At 41.1% G+C, this 15983-nt stretch overlaps 1 pseudogene; it reads right to left on the bottom strand.

Annotated features, from left to right (window-relative positions):
* Positions 1-14122: 14122 nt before the first annotated feature.
* On the bottom strand, positions 14123-14387 carry LOC117718135 (protein transport protein Sec61 subunit gamma pseudogene; annotated as a pseudogene).
* Between the last annotated feature and the right edge of the window lie 1596 nt (positions 14388-15983).

The following is a 15983-nucleotide window of genomic DNA, read 5'->3' as shown; positions in this document are numbered from 1 at the left end:
ATGCATGCACTTCAGGCTGGCCTGGAGCTCACTATGTAGACAAGGCTGGCTTTTAATTTGTAATCCTTCAGTCTCAGCCTCCCAAGTGCTGCAATTATAAGTATGCAAAAGCAAAAGAGGAAAAGTTTGAGAAAATGTAAGACAGCTCTATAGTCAGTTTGATTTAGGATGTAAAGGCATGTAAAGGATGGGTTTGATTTGTAGAACTCAGTACCTGAATTCTGGGCTTTCATGCATTTTGTCAAGCACTACCACTGAGCCATACCTCTAACACAGGAGATAAGATTCTATATTAATACAATGTAATGTAATATAATATAACTTCCAGTCCCTTCCATGTTCTAATAGATATGTTTCCCAGATGGCTAATGTATTTCCATAGTAGTACAAGCAAATTAAAATAAATTTCACTTTTTCCATGGCAGAAGGTGTTTTTAAGCAACCTTGACTATCGATAGACTACTGTGAAGTGTTTAGCTAAAGACCCTTTAAGGTCAAGTACAAAATGGCTGAGTACATCTATGACAATAATGAGAATGACAGAGCCAATTAGAACATTAGTATATCAAAGATTAAACATGAAAGGAAGCTTCAAAATCTTCTCACCCTAATCTCTTAAATTACACAGGAGAAAATTGAGTGTCAAGAACTGTGGCAGTACAGTGAGGGGAGGAATAACTTCCAGTGTTCCATAGCACAGTCGGGTAACTATGGTTTATGGGTTTCAAAATAACTAGCAGAGAAGGTTCAGAATAATTCCAATACAAATATAGGCTCGATATCTAGGGTGATAGAGATGGTATCTACTCTGATCTGATGATTATATATTATATACATGTAGTACAGGTCATATCACACAAAGACTTACAATAATCTATGCCAATTAAAAATAGAAAGGTATTTTCCAAAAGGTATTACAGTTCTGAGATTTTACCATGTGTGTGAGCTAATTATTACATGTCCAAAGCAGAAGAAATGAGAGTTACCCAGGGTCACAGGTCATAGCAATCTGCATGAGTTTCTTGTAAATGTTGGTTTCTACTACTAAGTCTCTTGGGTAAGGGAGAGAGTATGGGTCCAAATGGACAGTGTACACTGAAGTCTGTATCACAACTGAGGAATCTTCTTTGTAAGTATGCCGTCTTACTAGCTATCATGAAGTTTGTCTACAATCCCAGCACTCAGGATGTGAAGGCAGTTGATTTAGGCGTTCAAGGCCATCCTAGCTTCAAGAGATCCTAGTTTAAAAAAAAAAAAAAAAAAAAACAGAAAACAAAACTGTAGGTGTGGTAGTTGCTCTGTAGACTACCTCAAACTCAGAGATCTTCACACCTCTGACTCCTGAATGCTAGAATTAAAGACAGGTACCATCACATGTGGATCTAAACTTTTCTTTAATTCCTTCTCACAAGTTGGAATTTTGCCCTGAGGTTTCTTAATTCTGTTTAATATCTTTAATCTGTTTATCCTCTAGAGCACAGGCTTTAGCTCCATTCCCTTTTAATCCTTGAGATACACATTTTGTATTTATCCTTACTCGGCTTGCTAAAACATTAGTTGCCACATGACAGAGTCGTAGGTTATTCTGAGAATTCCTTTGCCAAAATATCACAAGAACAGTCTCTAGATCTCGTATACTAACATTCTTCTCCCCTGAAATCTCTTGAGCCAGGCCTCCACAATTCAAAGCATCTTCAGCACCATTCCATTGATCCCTGACTAAAGCATTCCATTGTTTTCCTAATTCTAAATCCAAAATCCACATTCCTCCAAACAAAACCATGTTAGGCCTATCATAGCAATATTCCAGTGCCCAGTACCAACTTCTGTCTTCATTTGGGTTCCACTGCTATGATGAGACACCATGACCATGGCAACTCTTATAATAGAAAACATTTAATTGGGGGCCAGCTTATAGTTTCAGATGTTTAGTCCATTATCATTATGGCAAGCAGGCAAATATGGTGCTAGAGAAACTGAGAGTTCTAGATCTTCATCCACAGGCAGCAGAAGATGACTGTGTCACACTGGCTAGACTTGAGCATATATGAGACCTCAAAGCCCTCCTCCATAGTGACACACTTCTTCCAACAAGGCTACACCTCCTAATAGTGCCACTCCCTTGGGCCAAGAATTCACATATATGAGTCTATGGGGGCTATACCTGTTCAAACCACCACAGTGGTGCACGCCTTCAATCCAACCACTCATTAGGCAAAGGCAGGCAAGTCTCTGTGAGTGTGAGACCCTCTTGATGTTGAAGAGTTCTAGGCCAACCAGAATCCTGTCTTAGACAGAGAGAGAGAGAGAGAGAGAGAGAGAGAGAGAGAGAGAGAGAGACTCTCTACGAACTGACAAACATGTCCTGAATTCTTAGAAGTTTTTGTTATCTGCCTAAATAATGCACAATTTACATCTGACAAACTTGAGTCCTCTCCCTCCCTCCCTACTTTGTCTGTTTTGACTCATCTTCAAAGCCCAGGCCTCAGTTATAACTGACAAAAGAATAAAGTCCTACTTTGAGAAAAATGAGGTCAAATTGCTTTCTGGGTTACTTCTATTTTCAGTCACTACGTGGCATAATTTATCCTCATGTCAGAGGGGACATCCATCTGAACACTCAGGATCAGTGTTTATGCATAAATTTAGCCAGGGTTTCAATGTATTCTCACCAAGTGAATAAAGACATGGAGAACTGGGTGGGGATACAGGAAAAGGGAAAGGACACAGCAGAGGTGTTTCTGGAACCAGAGTCTGTTGCAGACAAAATGTGTGTCTGACACTAAGGCTGAAAGGTTTAGGTTTGACTAACCAACTGTCATCTCTACAGTTGCTATAGGGATGCTGTAGCCAGACACTGAGATTTGCATGAGTATCCCAAAACCTTTGCATCATAAAAAGCCTTTTGCATTTTACTCTAAACTGAAGTGGATCTGTCAAAGTTAGGTTGCAGAGAGTTCACAGATTGCCTTGATACCTCAGCAAAGAACTCTTCAGGATGAAAAGATGGAGTTTCACTATCAGTGATTCTTATATGCTTGTTTTATTCAATAACTAAGACAAAACAGAAGGCAAATGTTTGTAAAAATCCACTTACTGTGAATGAATGAATCAATGAACAAATTAAGGAATGAATTAATGAATAAATAAAACAGTGTGATGGTACTTCCCAGTATTAATCCCACCAAATGAGAGTAAAGACCATTAGCCAAACTCTTTAGTCAAATTATACAATTATTTTCTAGCAGAGAGGGATGTTTCCCTGAATTGGGGTTGAGAAAAGTGGCATCAAACATAGGAGAAGGTAGGGTTTATATAGCCTCTAAAACTGCAAGACTAAAAAGTTCCCAAGGGTTGGGAAATTTCTAGAGGAATTTTGGTTATGTATGAACTTGGCTGAACATTTCAAAATTATTTGGCAGAACATCTTATCAGAGTAAATTCAAGGTTTGAGTCAAACTCCTCAGTGTGGGGAACATGTGAAATTCCAGAAACAGGCTGAAATGAAGTACAGTCAAAAAAAAAAAAAAATTGATGTTTGCAGCAAATGTAAAGGAATAGATTGGATAGATAGATAGATAGATAGATAGATAGATAGATAGATAGACAGACAGACAGACAGATGGCTTCCATCCTTAAGATGGAGTCAGGCTAGTCCATCACCAGCACTGGGGAAGTAAAGATGAAACTCTGAAGATAGCAATCATCTGCAGCTATTCTGAGCTACTTGAAACTCTGTCTTAAGAGGAAAAAAAAGCCACCACCATCAACAACAAAAAATAAGTATTAAATAAACAAATAAACTTCCTTAATCAGAAAGCACCATTCCCTACGTTGGGATCTTGAGCTGCATAAAAACGTGGAAGTGAGCTGGGCGTAAGCATTCGTCACTCTCTGCTCCCAGACTATGAATGCCATGTGACCAGCTGCTTGGGCTACACAATCAGTGAGTTCAAGGCCAACCTAGGCAATTTAGTAAGACCCTATCTAAAGCAAAACATTAAAAGAGAAGAAAAGCAGGACTGTAGCTCACCGATACAAATGCTAGTATTTGGCAGCAAACAAAAGTGTGGAAATCTAATCCTCTAATCCTGAAAAACAAAACAACAACAACAAAAAAAACCCCTGTTTTCTTTCCTAATATATGACTGAAACTTTAGATTTTCTAAGCATCCGTTATCTGCACATTATAGATTGTCATTATCTTTCAGCTTAAAACGTTAAGATTTTTCTAGTTTCCATTGCATTTTTCTCTCAAACTCAACTTATACATTTGGTGTTTCATTTCCAAATGCTGAAAATGTTTGTGATTATATTGTTATGTTTTATCCCCCATTGAATACTGTTGTATTTAGAGAGCATGTCCTATGATATTTATTTATTTATTTATTTATTTATTTATTTAAGACAGTATTTCTATGTGTAGACCTGGCTGTTCTGGAACTCACTCTGTAGATGAGGCTGGCCTAAAACTCCAAGAGATCTGCCTGCCTCTGCCTCCCAAATGCTGGAATTAAAGGTGTGCACCACCACCACCAGGTTTAGATCCTGTCTTTTTTTTTTTTTTTAAAGACAAACTCCCTGTCCCACTAGCCTTTTAAATGTTGGCCATTGCAGGTTTGTACTACCACACCCAACTTTGCTTTTTCTCAGTTACAATATACAAATAAAAGCATATTCCTTTGATTGCTGTGTCTTCCTGACGAATTGAACAGTAAGACATGTCACTGTTCACTCTGAAAGTAGTCCTTGTCTTCAAGTTGACTTTCTTTGATAATAATGTAAATACTACTTTTTAATCTTTGTTTGTGTTTGAGGTATTTTATAATCCAGGCTAACCTCAAACTTTCTGTGTAGAAGATGACTTTGAACTCTTAATCTTCTTGCTTTCACCTCCCCAGTGCTGGAATTAGAGACTGGGCCACCATGTCTGGTTTTTATAGGATGCTGAGGATTCAACTCAGGGCTTTGTACATGCTCAACAAGCATCCTACTGTGATTTAAAACAGGGCCTAGTGACAGGCTTGGCAGTACACACCTTAAATCCTAGAATTCCAGAGGCAATAGGCAAGTGAATCTCTGAGTTCAAGGCCAGCCTTGTCTATATATAAAGTTCTAGGATAGGCAGTGCTACTTAGTAGGAAGAATTTGTCTAAAAAAAAAAAAAAAAAAAACCAACAACAACAAACGGGCATGCAGACAGATACCATGCAGTGCCAATATTTGAGCAATAAAAGCACAATGATCAGAAGTTCAAGTCATCCCCAGTTACACAAGAAGTTTGAAGCCAGCCTGGGTATGAAACCGGAAGGGCTTTAACAAGCCAGAGTTTGGCATATGGTGCTGGGCAGATCTTGCTCCCTCATTTCCTCTCCCTTGATTTAGACAATCTCACATTCCTAAACCCAGCCACCAAGGTCTAGTTCCTTATTTGACTACCTCCTTATGCCTGACTCATTCCTGAGGCTGATCACCAAAGGTCCAACTCTCCAAACATCAAGGTTCAGCAATCAAAACTCCCCATTTGGCTACCTTAATTAACATGCCCAATCTGAACCTACCAACCCAACTTCATTCTAACAGAGGTCTCCCCTTTTTGACTCCTTTTTTTTTTCAATTATTTTTATTTTAATTATATGTGTATCTGTATTTTTTTTTAAGGAATTATTTGATTATTTTATGTAAACGAGTACACTGTAGCTGTCTTCGGGCACACCAGAAGAGGGCAGCAGATCCCATTATAGATGGTTGTGAGCCATCATGTGATTGCTGGGAATTGAACTCGGGACCTCTGGAAGAGCAATCCTCCGGAAGCACGATCCGTGCTTTTAACCTTTGAGCTATTTCTCTAGCCCTTTTGACTCTTAAAATTACTCCTACAAAGCTCTTTGCTCGCTTCCTGTCCTGTCGGATTCTAATTCAGCCACCTTGTTTCTTTTCCTTGCTTAATAAAAGGATCTCTTTGTGGGAGATCGCCACTTAAACCACACAAAGCAGGAACAGCTTATTGAATGCACACCTTAATACTGGACATCCAGGATCACAAAAAGGACCTGGAAGGCTAGTTGAACTATTAGTCTGCTCTCAGGATAGACTTTTTATAGGAAAAGCCAGGTTCAAAAGCTTAAAGGGCAAGGAAGAGAGCAGTTGGCTCACTAGGCAAAGTATTGTCAGCTAACCTTTAAGCTGATTGGCCCTGAGTAAGGAAAGTGCGGGGTGGGGAGAGATGGGTGGTGAACAGGGGACTTTTAGAACATTGACATAATAGAGCATGAGTATTATAATCATAACTTGGCTTATTAGTAGCATTCCTCATTGTCCGCCACAAAACCCACAGTGAGCCCATATGTAGATGCAGGAAGAGCATTCTGGTGGTCAGCTCTGACTGAAGAGATTTTAGACATAACAGTTCATATTGACCTTTGATTTGATAAGTCCTATGCAAAGCTTTGTGGAACTTTTTAAGATTAGCAAACCTCATACAGAACATTCAGAGCATACAGCCCAAAACAGGGTAAGTGGTCAACACGTCCTTGATCCCAGTCACTTCTGTGTGTCAGTGACTGGCAGGCACGTTACGGCAACAATATGAAATAGCTGGCAGGCATACAACCAAATGGCTATAGCTACTGGGAGGGTGGGTGGGGAGGGGGTGAAGGGGAAAGGTTAGACCACAACTTTTTTGTGTTGGAAATTGGTTTCTGGGTGTGGTCTGTGCCTAACCAGGGGTCCAGAGAAGAACTCCATGGTGCTATGAACAGGTCTCTTCAAAACCTGTCAAAAAAAAAAAAAAAAAAGACTGCTGTAAGGATTCCTGAAGCATTGATGGACTACTCTGGTATCCCTCTGGCAACCTGCACATCAGACAGGTCCATTACCATCTGCCACATGCAGCAGGGGGTGGGTCCTTATCCTTGCCCTCAGGGACAAAAGGGGTCAGTGTGACAAGTCATTGGGCCTATGCCATGTACTGCAGTATCCTGGCTTCCTACTTCTCTAATGAGAATGTGTTATCTGGAAGGAGGAAAACGGAATCCAGACAAGACCCATGTGCACTCTGGACATGAGTGCTAAGCAACTCTATGTGCTGTGTGCCCCCTCCCCCATCCACCCCCATGAATGTGACCGAATCATTGCTATCAGGAACTGTGGTAGGGCTGAGCTCTCTCTGCTGACCTACTCCAGGGAAGGGCTGTGGGAAGATAAGTGTCAATCATTTCATTGGTTTCTCAACCTATGGAGAAAGGACACCAAACGGAGGAGCAGAAGCTAGAGACACAAAGCAACTGGGTTCGAGATGCCGCCTGGACGCATGACTCACTCTGCTCCCAGGACTCAGCAGTGCTCATTTGAACCCATGATGGTACCTCAGACAGTATATGTTCACAACTGTGGCTGCACAAATTTTTGGCCATCTCAGTAGGAATAAACAGAAGGAAAGTGGCCTGTGAAAAGGCAGGCAGGCAGGGGTCTATACCAGTAATGTCAACAAGGGCCAGGATTCTGAGTAAGCCACCACCACAGGAGACAAACACAATGAATGACTATGGGTATAGCAGCAAAGACTGGCCCCTACTAGGACTGCCCATTCCTAGGACCAGGTCTAAGCAATTGGGCAGATGACTCTGCCCAGATTTCATGCCCAAGAATACCGCCAGCACCAAGCACCAGTCTGTCTTTTGTTGTTGTTTGTTTGATTTTTTCAAAGCAAGATTTCTCTGTGTAACCCTGACTTTCCTGGAACTCAATCTTGTAGTCCAGGCTGGCCCCAAACTCAGAGATCCACCTGCCTCTGAATCCCAAGTGATGGATTTAAAAACATACGCTGCCATCTCCTGCTTCACCCATCTGTCTTAACAGGGTTCTTGCTAGAAGAAAAAAAAAAAAAGATAAATGGCTATTATTTTAAACATTTTTGGCCACTTTTATGTTCAAGTTGTTTACCAGCTAAAAATTATACTGCAAAATTAAATAAATAAATAAATAAATAAATAAATAGTTTAAAACAGCAAAGTACTACTTTAATATCTTAGACATAACTCCTTATTGATTTCATGGGGCTGTCTTTCTGTCTGTCTCTTCCTTTCTGTGGAACAGACACTGGACTTTGAAAGTACTAGACAGCCAGGCAGTGGTGGTGCACGCCTTTAATCCCAGAACTTGGGAGGCAGAGGCAGGTGGATTTCTGAGTTCGAGGCCAGCCTGGTCTACAGAGTGAGTTCCAGGACAGCCAGGGCTACACAGAGAAACCCTGTCTCGAAAAACAAAAAGTACTAGACAAGTGCTTTTACTATGGCTCTACTTTTATTTGTTTATTTACTATTTATCTATTTATTTATTTATTTATTTTATTTTTCTGTCTGTTTTTGCACAGAGAACAACTTGTCTGTTCTCTTCGTCCATCATCTGGGTTTCTGTGGACCTGGTTCTTCTGAGAAATATTCTTTAAAGTTGGACCTTATAAATCAAGCTTTCACTCAACCTGTAACCAAGGTAATAGTGCTTTAAGCTTGTTTGTAACTATGCACATCCTCTCCTTACATACTATGTACTCAATCTACTCAAAATTAACTGACCTCTATGGACAATATTGTAATCAGTCTCACTATACCTATATTTTGGACTTCCAATGTAATCCGCTCCTACAAGCTTAACAATGCCCAGCCTCTGACGCACTGTGTTTCCTATTTCTTCATGACTCACTCATACTCCTGACTCAGAACGAAGTGTGTGAGATGTGATGTCCTGGTCTAAGACCATGTGCTGAATGTAGGAAGGCATTGAAAACAATGTCTGCCCCCTACATATAGTGGAAACAATACGTGGGTACAGAAGAGTAAAATCTGACTGTGTGCTGTCCTGGGTCAGTAAGGCCAGAAAAACAGCTTCTCCCTTATGAGACTCCTGTAAAAGATGAAGATGGAAGACCCATCTTCCTTTCTGTTGTCTTGTGTGCAGTGCTGTTCCCTAAGCTTTTTTTTTTTTTTTTTTTTTTTTTTTGGTTTTTTGAGACAGGGTTTCTCTGTGTAGCCCTGGCTGTCCTGGAGTAGACCAGGCTGGCCTCGAACTCAGAAATCCACCTGCCTCTGCCTCCCAAGTGCTGGGATTAAAGGCGTGCGCCACCATTGCCCGGCTAAGATTTTCTTTAGGACTGCTGCTCTCTCAGACTAGACGGCTGCCTGATTAAGACAGGATCAATCAAAACCTTCCAAATAAACCCAGCCCACACTTGATAAGTAACACCTAGAGTTAGTTTCTCTCTCTATGTGTCTGTGTGTGTGTCTCTCAGTCTCTCTCTCTCTCTCAGTCTCTCTCTCAGTCTCTCTCTCAGTCTCTCTCTCTCTCTCTCTCTCTCATTTTTTTTTGAGAAAGAACCTCACTATATAGCATACAAACCTCAAACTCAAAAAGACCTTCCTGTCTCTTCTCTTATCCTCCCACCCCCTACCCCCACCCCAAGTGCTGGAATCACCCAGCCATCTCATATTTTACCGTACAGGTGGACAACTGTAATCTCAACTACTTGAAAGGATTGCATGTTCAAGGCTAGACTGCTGGAATAATAAGGTCTTTCTTTGTAAGACTCTATCTCAAAAATGTTGTTTTGTTTTTGAGACAGTCTCACTGCCTAGGCTGGCCCTGGACTCACAGAAATCTGCCTAGCTCTGCCTTTAGAGTGCTGTGATTAATGGTAAGCACCATCACATTCTACAAAAACAGACAGACAGACAGACAGACAGACAGACAGATGATAGATAAAATTTAAGTATGGGAGAATATTTTTGTAGTATGGCAGAGTCTCTAGGTTTAGCATTGGGGTGGGAAGGGGAGTGGGAAGATTGGTTAAACCCATAATTAACCAGGAAGTACCAAGAACAGAAAAGAATAAAATATTACAAGATGATGAGGGAATTGGACAAGAAAGAGTGATATGGGTGAATATGAATTAAGTATTATGTTTGTCTTAGTTAGGGATTTACTACTGTGAACAAATACCATGACCAAGGAAACTCATAAAGGACAACATTCAACAGAAGCTGGCTTACAGGTTCAGAGGTTCAGTCCATTGTCCTCAAGGCAGGAGCAGGGCAGCATCCAGGCAGGCATGGTGCAGGGGTAGCTGAGAGTTCTACATCCTCATCTGAAAGCTGCTGGTAGAATACTGACTTCCAGGCAGCTAGGATGAGGGTCTCAAAGCCCACACCCACAGTGACACACCTACTCCAACAGGGCCACACCTTCTAATAGTGCCACTCCCTGGGCCAAGCATATACAAACCATCACAATAATATACATAAGACAAAATGTTATATAAAAAAAGCTATTGTTTTGCACACTAACAATCAAATTAATTAGTTGATTTAAAGATAATATGTGTACTTTATGTTTACAGGAATTTTGCCCCTACATAGCTGTTATGTCTATGCAGTGCATATAGAGGCCAGCAGAGGGCATCAGAATCTCTGGCACTGGAGTTGTAGACAATTTTTACCTGCTGTGGGAATCCATCCTGAGTTAACCAGTGCGACAGGTGGTGGTGGCGCACTTGGGAGGCAGAGGCAGGCGGATTTCTGAGTTCGAGGCCAGCCTGGTCTACAGAGTTAGTTCCAGGACAGCCAGGGCTACACAGAGAAACCCTGTCTCAAAAAACAAAAACAAACAAAAAAAAAAGTTAACCAGTGCTCTTAACCACTGACCCTAGTGTTCTTAATCACTGAGACATCTCTCTAGATCCCAAATTAAATGTTTAGTAGGAAAAATTGAAGCTGGGGAGATGCTCACTGGGTAAAAGCACTGGTCACACAAACTTGTGTTTGATCCCTGGAGCCCAAACAACAACAGCAAACTGAATGTGTACTAATGCTGACATTTGGGAGTTAGAGTTGGTAGGATCAGTCATTAGAAGATATCCTGCAATACATGAGCTATTATCTTTAAAAATAATAATAAATAATTTATTTATGAGTACACTGTAACTATTCCAAGACTCACCAGAGAGGGAACTGGATCCCATTTACAGATGGTTGTGAGCCACCATGTGGTTGCTGGGAATTGATCTCAGGACCTCTGAAAGAACAGTCAGTGTTCTTAACCATTGAGTCATCTCTCCAGCCCATTATCTTAAGAAAACAAATTCTACCTTAGGTTATTTATACATGACCATAAAACCAGTTATAAATGCCTCAAAAATGTGATTCTCATAAATCTTCACTATATAACTTACTGCTTACTTTGGTTTGATTTGTATTAGTATTAGTATATTTATTTACTGGGGGTGGGGGGTGGGGGGGTGGGGGTGGGGGTGTGCACATCCCACTAAGTGAATATGGAAGTCAGAGGAAAAGTAGAGGGGGGTGAATTTTCTCCTTCGACCATGTGGCTCTTGGGGATACAGCTCAGGTTACCCAGTCTTGGCATCTTTACACATTGGTCCATCTCAATCTCCCGAGTTGCCTAATTTCCTTTTCTCAATACACAGTATTGTTGCCTATTATATGACCTTTACTTTCCCTAGCTACAGAATCCACAAAGTGAACACAACTTGGTGTGTCACTCATAGTAAAATTTTCGGGACATTTCTATTGTCAAGAATAATCATAAAGGAAGCTCTTGAACGATGAGATCCTGTGCCTGTGTATCTTTATATTGCTAACTATGCAAACAGTGTGCTTACAAAGTCCGTACTCTGTCTGTGTTCAGGAATCGATGACACTGAAAGCCTGTGCTTTCTTCTCCCCAGTAGGGTTGGTGAGCAGACTTGGGAACAGGAAACACCCCACCTGGTTTCTCATTTACATTAGGGTGAAGAAGTGAGGCTGGGCTTTAGCAGCAGTGGTCAAAGAAGATTGTTTGGTGATAGCCACAGGCCTGTTAGTCCTGTGGTCATTTGGAGCCAAGCAGGTCATTAGGCTGACCTCATGGGCAGATCTCAAACAGTGTAACAGATGGATGCTATTACGGGTCGACACTGACGAATAGGATTTGCTCAAAATAGCACAATGAATCCGGCTCTTATGGGACAGTGAACATTTATCATTGGTGATTAATCCTTCCAAGAGTCCATTTCGGAGCTAACAGGGTCTCTCTCTCTCTCTCTCTCTCTCTCTCTCTCTCTCTCTCTCTCTCTCTCTCTGTGTGTGTGTGTGTGTGTGTGTATACGCACAAGGACACCCATTCAGAAAATAGTTATTTTGCTCTATATGAAGATTTCCCCCCACACAACTATTTAAATAATGAATTGCCCGGTAGATTAGTTCCAACTCCCAAACCTAACCTGTAACCCACCTTTTTCAGGGGGCAATATATATAGAGAGGGGAGAGGTAGAGACCAGGTTTCTCTGTGTAGCCCTGGCTGTCCTGGAACTCACTCTGTAGACCAGGCTGGCCTCGAACTCAGAGATCCACCTGCCTCTGCTTCCCAAGTGCTGGGATTAAAGGCATGTGCCAGCACACCTGGCTTGACATACTTTCTAGTATGCTTGGTTATTATAATACTTTCTTTTTCTATATATTTTTCCCTTTTTTTGGGGGGGGGAGGTTATTTTGTTTGTATGTTTTTTTGAAAACAAAAACAAGGTCTCACTATTTAGTCATAGCTAGTGAGAAACTGACTATGTAGATCAAGCTAGTTTTAAACTAAAAATCCTCCTGCCTTTGCCTCGTAAGCACTGGGATTGCAGTGGTATGCCACCACACCAAGCAAATTTCTCCTATGAAGACACACTTTTGCCTGTGTTCTTAGATGACGTCTACCACAAAAGTCAGCCCAGCACCTGAAAGAGATTAGGTATTAATAGATGTAACACACCTTGAAACAATACACATATTCTCAAAGGGCAACGGGCTCAGGAAATAAGGGTGAGGATTTTATTTCTCTCTTTTTTTTTATTCATTTTACATCCCAATTGCAGCCCTCTACCTCTCCTCCTGATCCCCACACACATGTAGCCCCTCCCCTTCCCTCTGTCCCCTTCATCTCTGAGAGGGTGAGGTCTCCCTGTGTACTAACCCACCCTGACACCTCAAGTAAGGGTGAGATTTTTTTTTTTTTTTTTTTTTTTTTCAAGACAGGGTTTCTCTGTGTATCTCTGGATACTCAGTCCTGGAACTCACTCTGTAGACCAGGCTGGCCTCAAACTCAGAAATCCACCTGCCTCTGCCTCCCAAGTGCTGGGATTAAAGGCGTCACCACCACTGCCCGGTGAGGGTGAGTTTTAAAACATGTAACATATTACAACTGTTGGGCTGGAGAGATGGCTTAGAGGTTAGGAGCACTGACTAGTCTTCCAGAGGCCCTAAGTTCAATTCCCAGCAACCACATGGTGGCTCTCAACCATCTGTAATGAGATCTGATGCCTCTTCTAGTGTATCTAAGGATAGTGGCAGTGTACTCACATATATAAAATAAATAAATCTTTAAAAAATATATATTACAACTGTCTAGGAAGGATAATAATATTTGGTGGCCTTGAAGATAACGGGATATCAACAATACTAAAAAAGAGAGAGCCATGTTGTGGTTACGTAAACTGAGGTGCTACATTATTATGTGCTCATCTCTGGCATTTATCCCCATAACATTTGGAAGGTGGAAGCAGGAAGATCAGAATCCCAAGGTCCAATTCTGCTGCTTAACGTCTTCCGGGCCACACTGGGCTATAGAAAACCCTGTACAAAAAAAAAAAAAAAAAAAAAAAAAAAAAAAAAAAAAAAAAAGCAAATGGCTAAATGTTCTGGGACAAGCTTTAATTCCAGCACTTGAGAGGTGGATCTCTGAGTTCAAGGCCAGTCTAGTCTGCATAGTGAGTTCCAGGACAACCAGGGCTGTGTAGAGAGGTCTCTACAAACCAACAACCAACATCAGAAAGGTATAGGCAGCAGAATTGCTAATTCAAAGCCAGTCTGGTCTTCATAGCAAATTTTAGTTCAAACATGGCTACATAGAAAGAGATACCATCTTTTTTTTTTTCTAGTATCATCTTTTACTAAAATTTGATAAATGTCTGTTATGGAAAAAGTGTTTATTTTGAAATTATTTTAATTTAGAAATAAAAAAACTTCATAGAAAGACGGAAAGAAACAAAAACACAAAGCATCCATGCAAGGTTTTACTTCGTGAGCTTGTCCCCCCTGATTGGTTCACTTGACACATGATGAGAAAGGACTCAGCCACCCACAATAATGTTGTTAATAGGGATATGGATCAGTTTCATAAAGAAGCCAATGAATTCCATGATAGCAAATCCTATTGCTGTGGCCATGGCAATCTTCTGGAATTCTTTTCTGTCGGGTTTGGTACATCTTTTAACCAGCCGAATCGAGTCCTTTACAAACTGCCGACTTGGCTCAACAAACTGCATTACCTGATCCATGTTTGTGGGATGGCGGTTTGAGAGGGTAGAGACACGTAGCTCTAAGAGATACCATCTTAAAAGAGATGGCTCAGTGCTTCAGAGCACATACTTCTGTTCCTGAGGACTCAAGTTCTGTTCCCAGTACCCCAGCTCCAAGGGATCTGAATTCTCAGCCTCTGTGGACACTTGCATTCATACACACACACACACACACACACACACACACACACACACACACACAATTAAAATAACAAAAACAAATCTTCCAGAGCTAGTTCCAGGACAGCCAAGGCTGCACGAATGGATACCAAGCTCCAACCGACTTACAAAGTCACAAAATGGTGTGCAAATCTACACATCACTCAACACACCAATGGAGGTTTAGCTCCAGCACACTTAAGAGAAAGCTGAATATAGCTGTGGTTTTGGTTGATTTTTTTTATTAGATTACAAGGAATTAAGTTGCATTGTGGCATTTTTCCTTTTTTTAATATTTATTTATTTATTTATTTAATGTATATGAGTACACTGTTGCTGTCTTCAGACATACTAGAAGAGGTCATCAGATCCCAAACAGATGGTTGTGAGCCACCATGTGGTTGCTGGGAATTGAACTCAGGACCTTTGGAAGAGCAGTCGGTGCTCTTAACTACTGAGCCATCACTCCAGCCTGCATTGTGGCATTTTTCAAACAAGTTTTACTTTTGTTTTTTCTCTGCTCAGCTTTGGTACCATCCATCCCTCACCCCCACCCACCCCAGTCATCCTTCTGCCCCCAGCAACCTCCTTCTCACCTTCAAGTTAAACAGCTGTGCCTTTGCAAAGGCCCTGTTTCTTTCCACCATCCACAGGTGGCTCACAGCAGCCTGTACCTCAGGCTCCAGGGGATCACGAGCATTCTGAACCCACATTTTATATGGAAATTCCCCTAGGCAAACCCACACAGACACAACTAAAAACATTTAAAAGACCTGCATGCGAAAAAAGTACAGATTATGTTTTTGTTTTTCTAAGAGTGGGTCAGCCACTCGGTATAAATAGAAAATGTTTTATTGTCATCCTGCCCATATTCCTCAAAACTACTATGCAGCTTTTCTCAGAAGCCATCGGACCACTGGTACCTTTAGAACAAATAGTAAAGTGGGCATTGTGGCTCATACTTGTAATCTCAGAGGCCTGAGGCCTATCCACATGGTGATTTGTCAGGCCAGACAGGGCTACAGAATGAGATCTTATCTCAATAATTATGTGGGGAGGAAGTAGGAGGTGGAGAGGGAAGGGAAACCATAATCAGGATATATTATGTGAGAAAACATCTATTTTCAGTAAAAGGAAAAATGGTTAAAAAGTAAGAATAACAACATGATTTTGCCTCTGCCCCCCATGTACTGGGATTAAAGGTGTATGCCATCACCAACCAGCTCAATGATAACATTTGTGTCTAGCATTCTTTGCCAACTCCACATTCCTAAAAGAATGAAATAGAATTGTAAGAACTGAATACTAGGCTTTACTTGAGTCAACTTTTTTGTTTGTTGTTTGAGACACGGTTTTTTGTGTAGCCCTGGCTGACCTGGAACTCTGTAGAGCAGGCTGGCCTTAAACTCACAGAAATCTGTCTGCCTCTGC

This window comes from Arvicanthis niloticus, chromosome 12 (assembly GCF_011762505.2).
Source record: "Arvicanthis niloticus isolate mArvNil1 chromosome 12, mArvNil1.pat.X, whole genome shotgun sequence".
NCBI lineage: Eukaryota > Metazoa > Chordata > Mammalia > Rodentia > Muridae > Arvicanthis > Arvicanthis niloticus.
The sequence above is the reverse complement of the archived record's forward strand: the minus strand, read 5'-3'. Positions and strand labels throughout refer to the sequence as shown.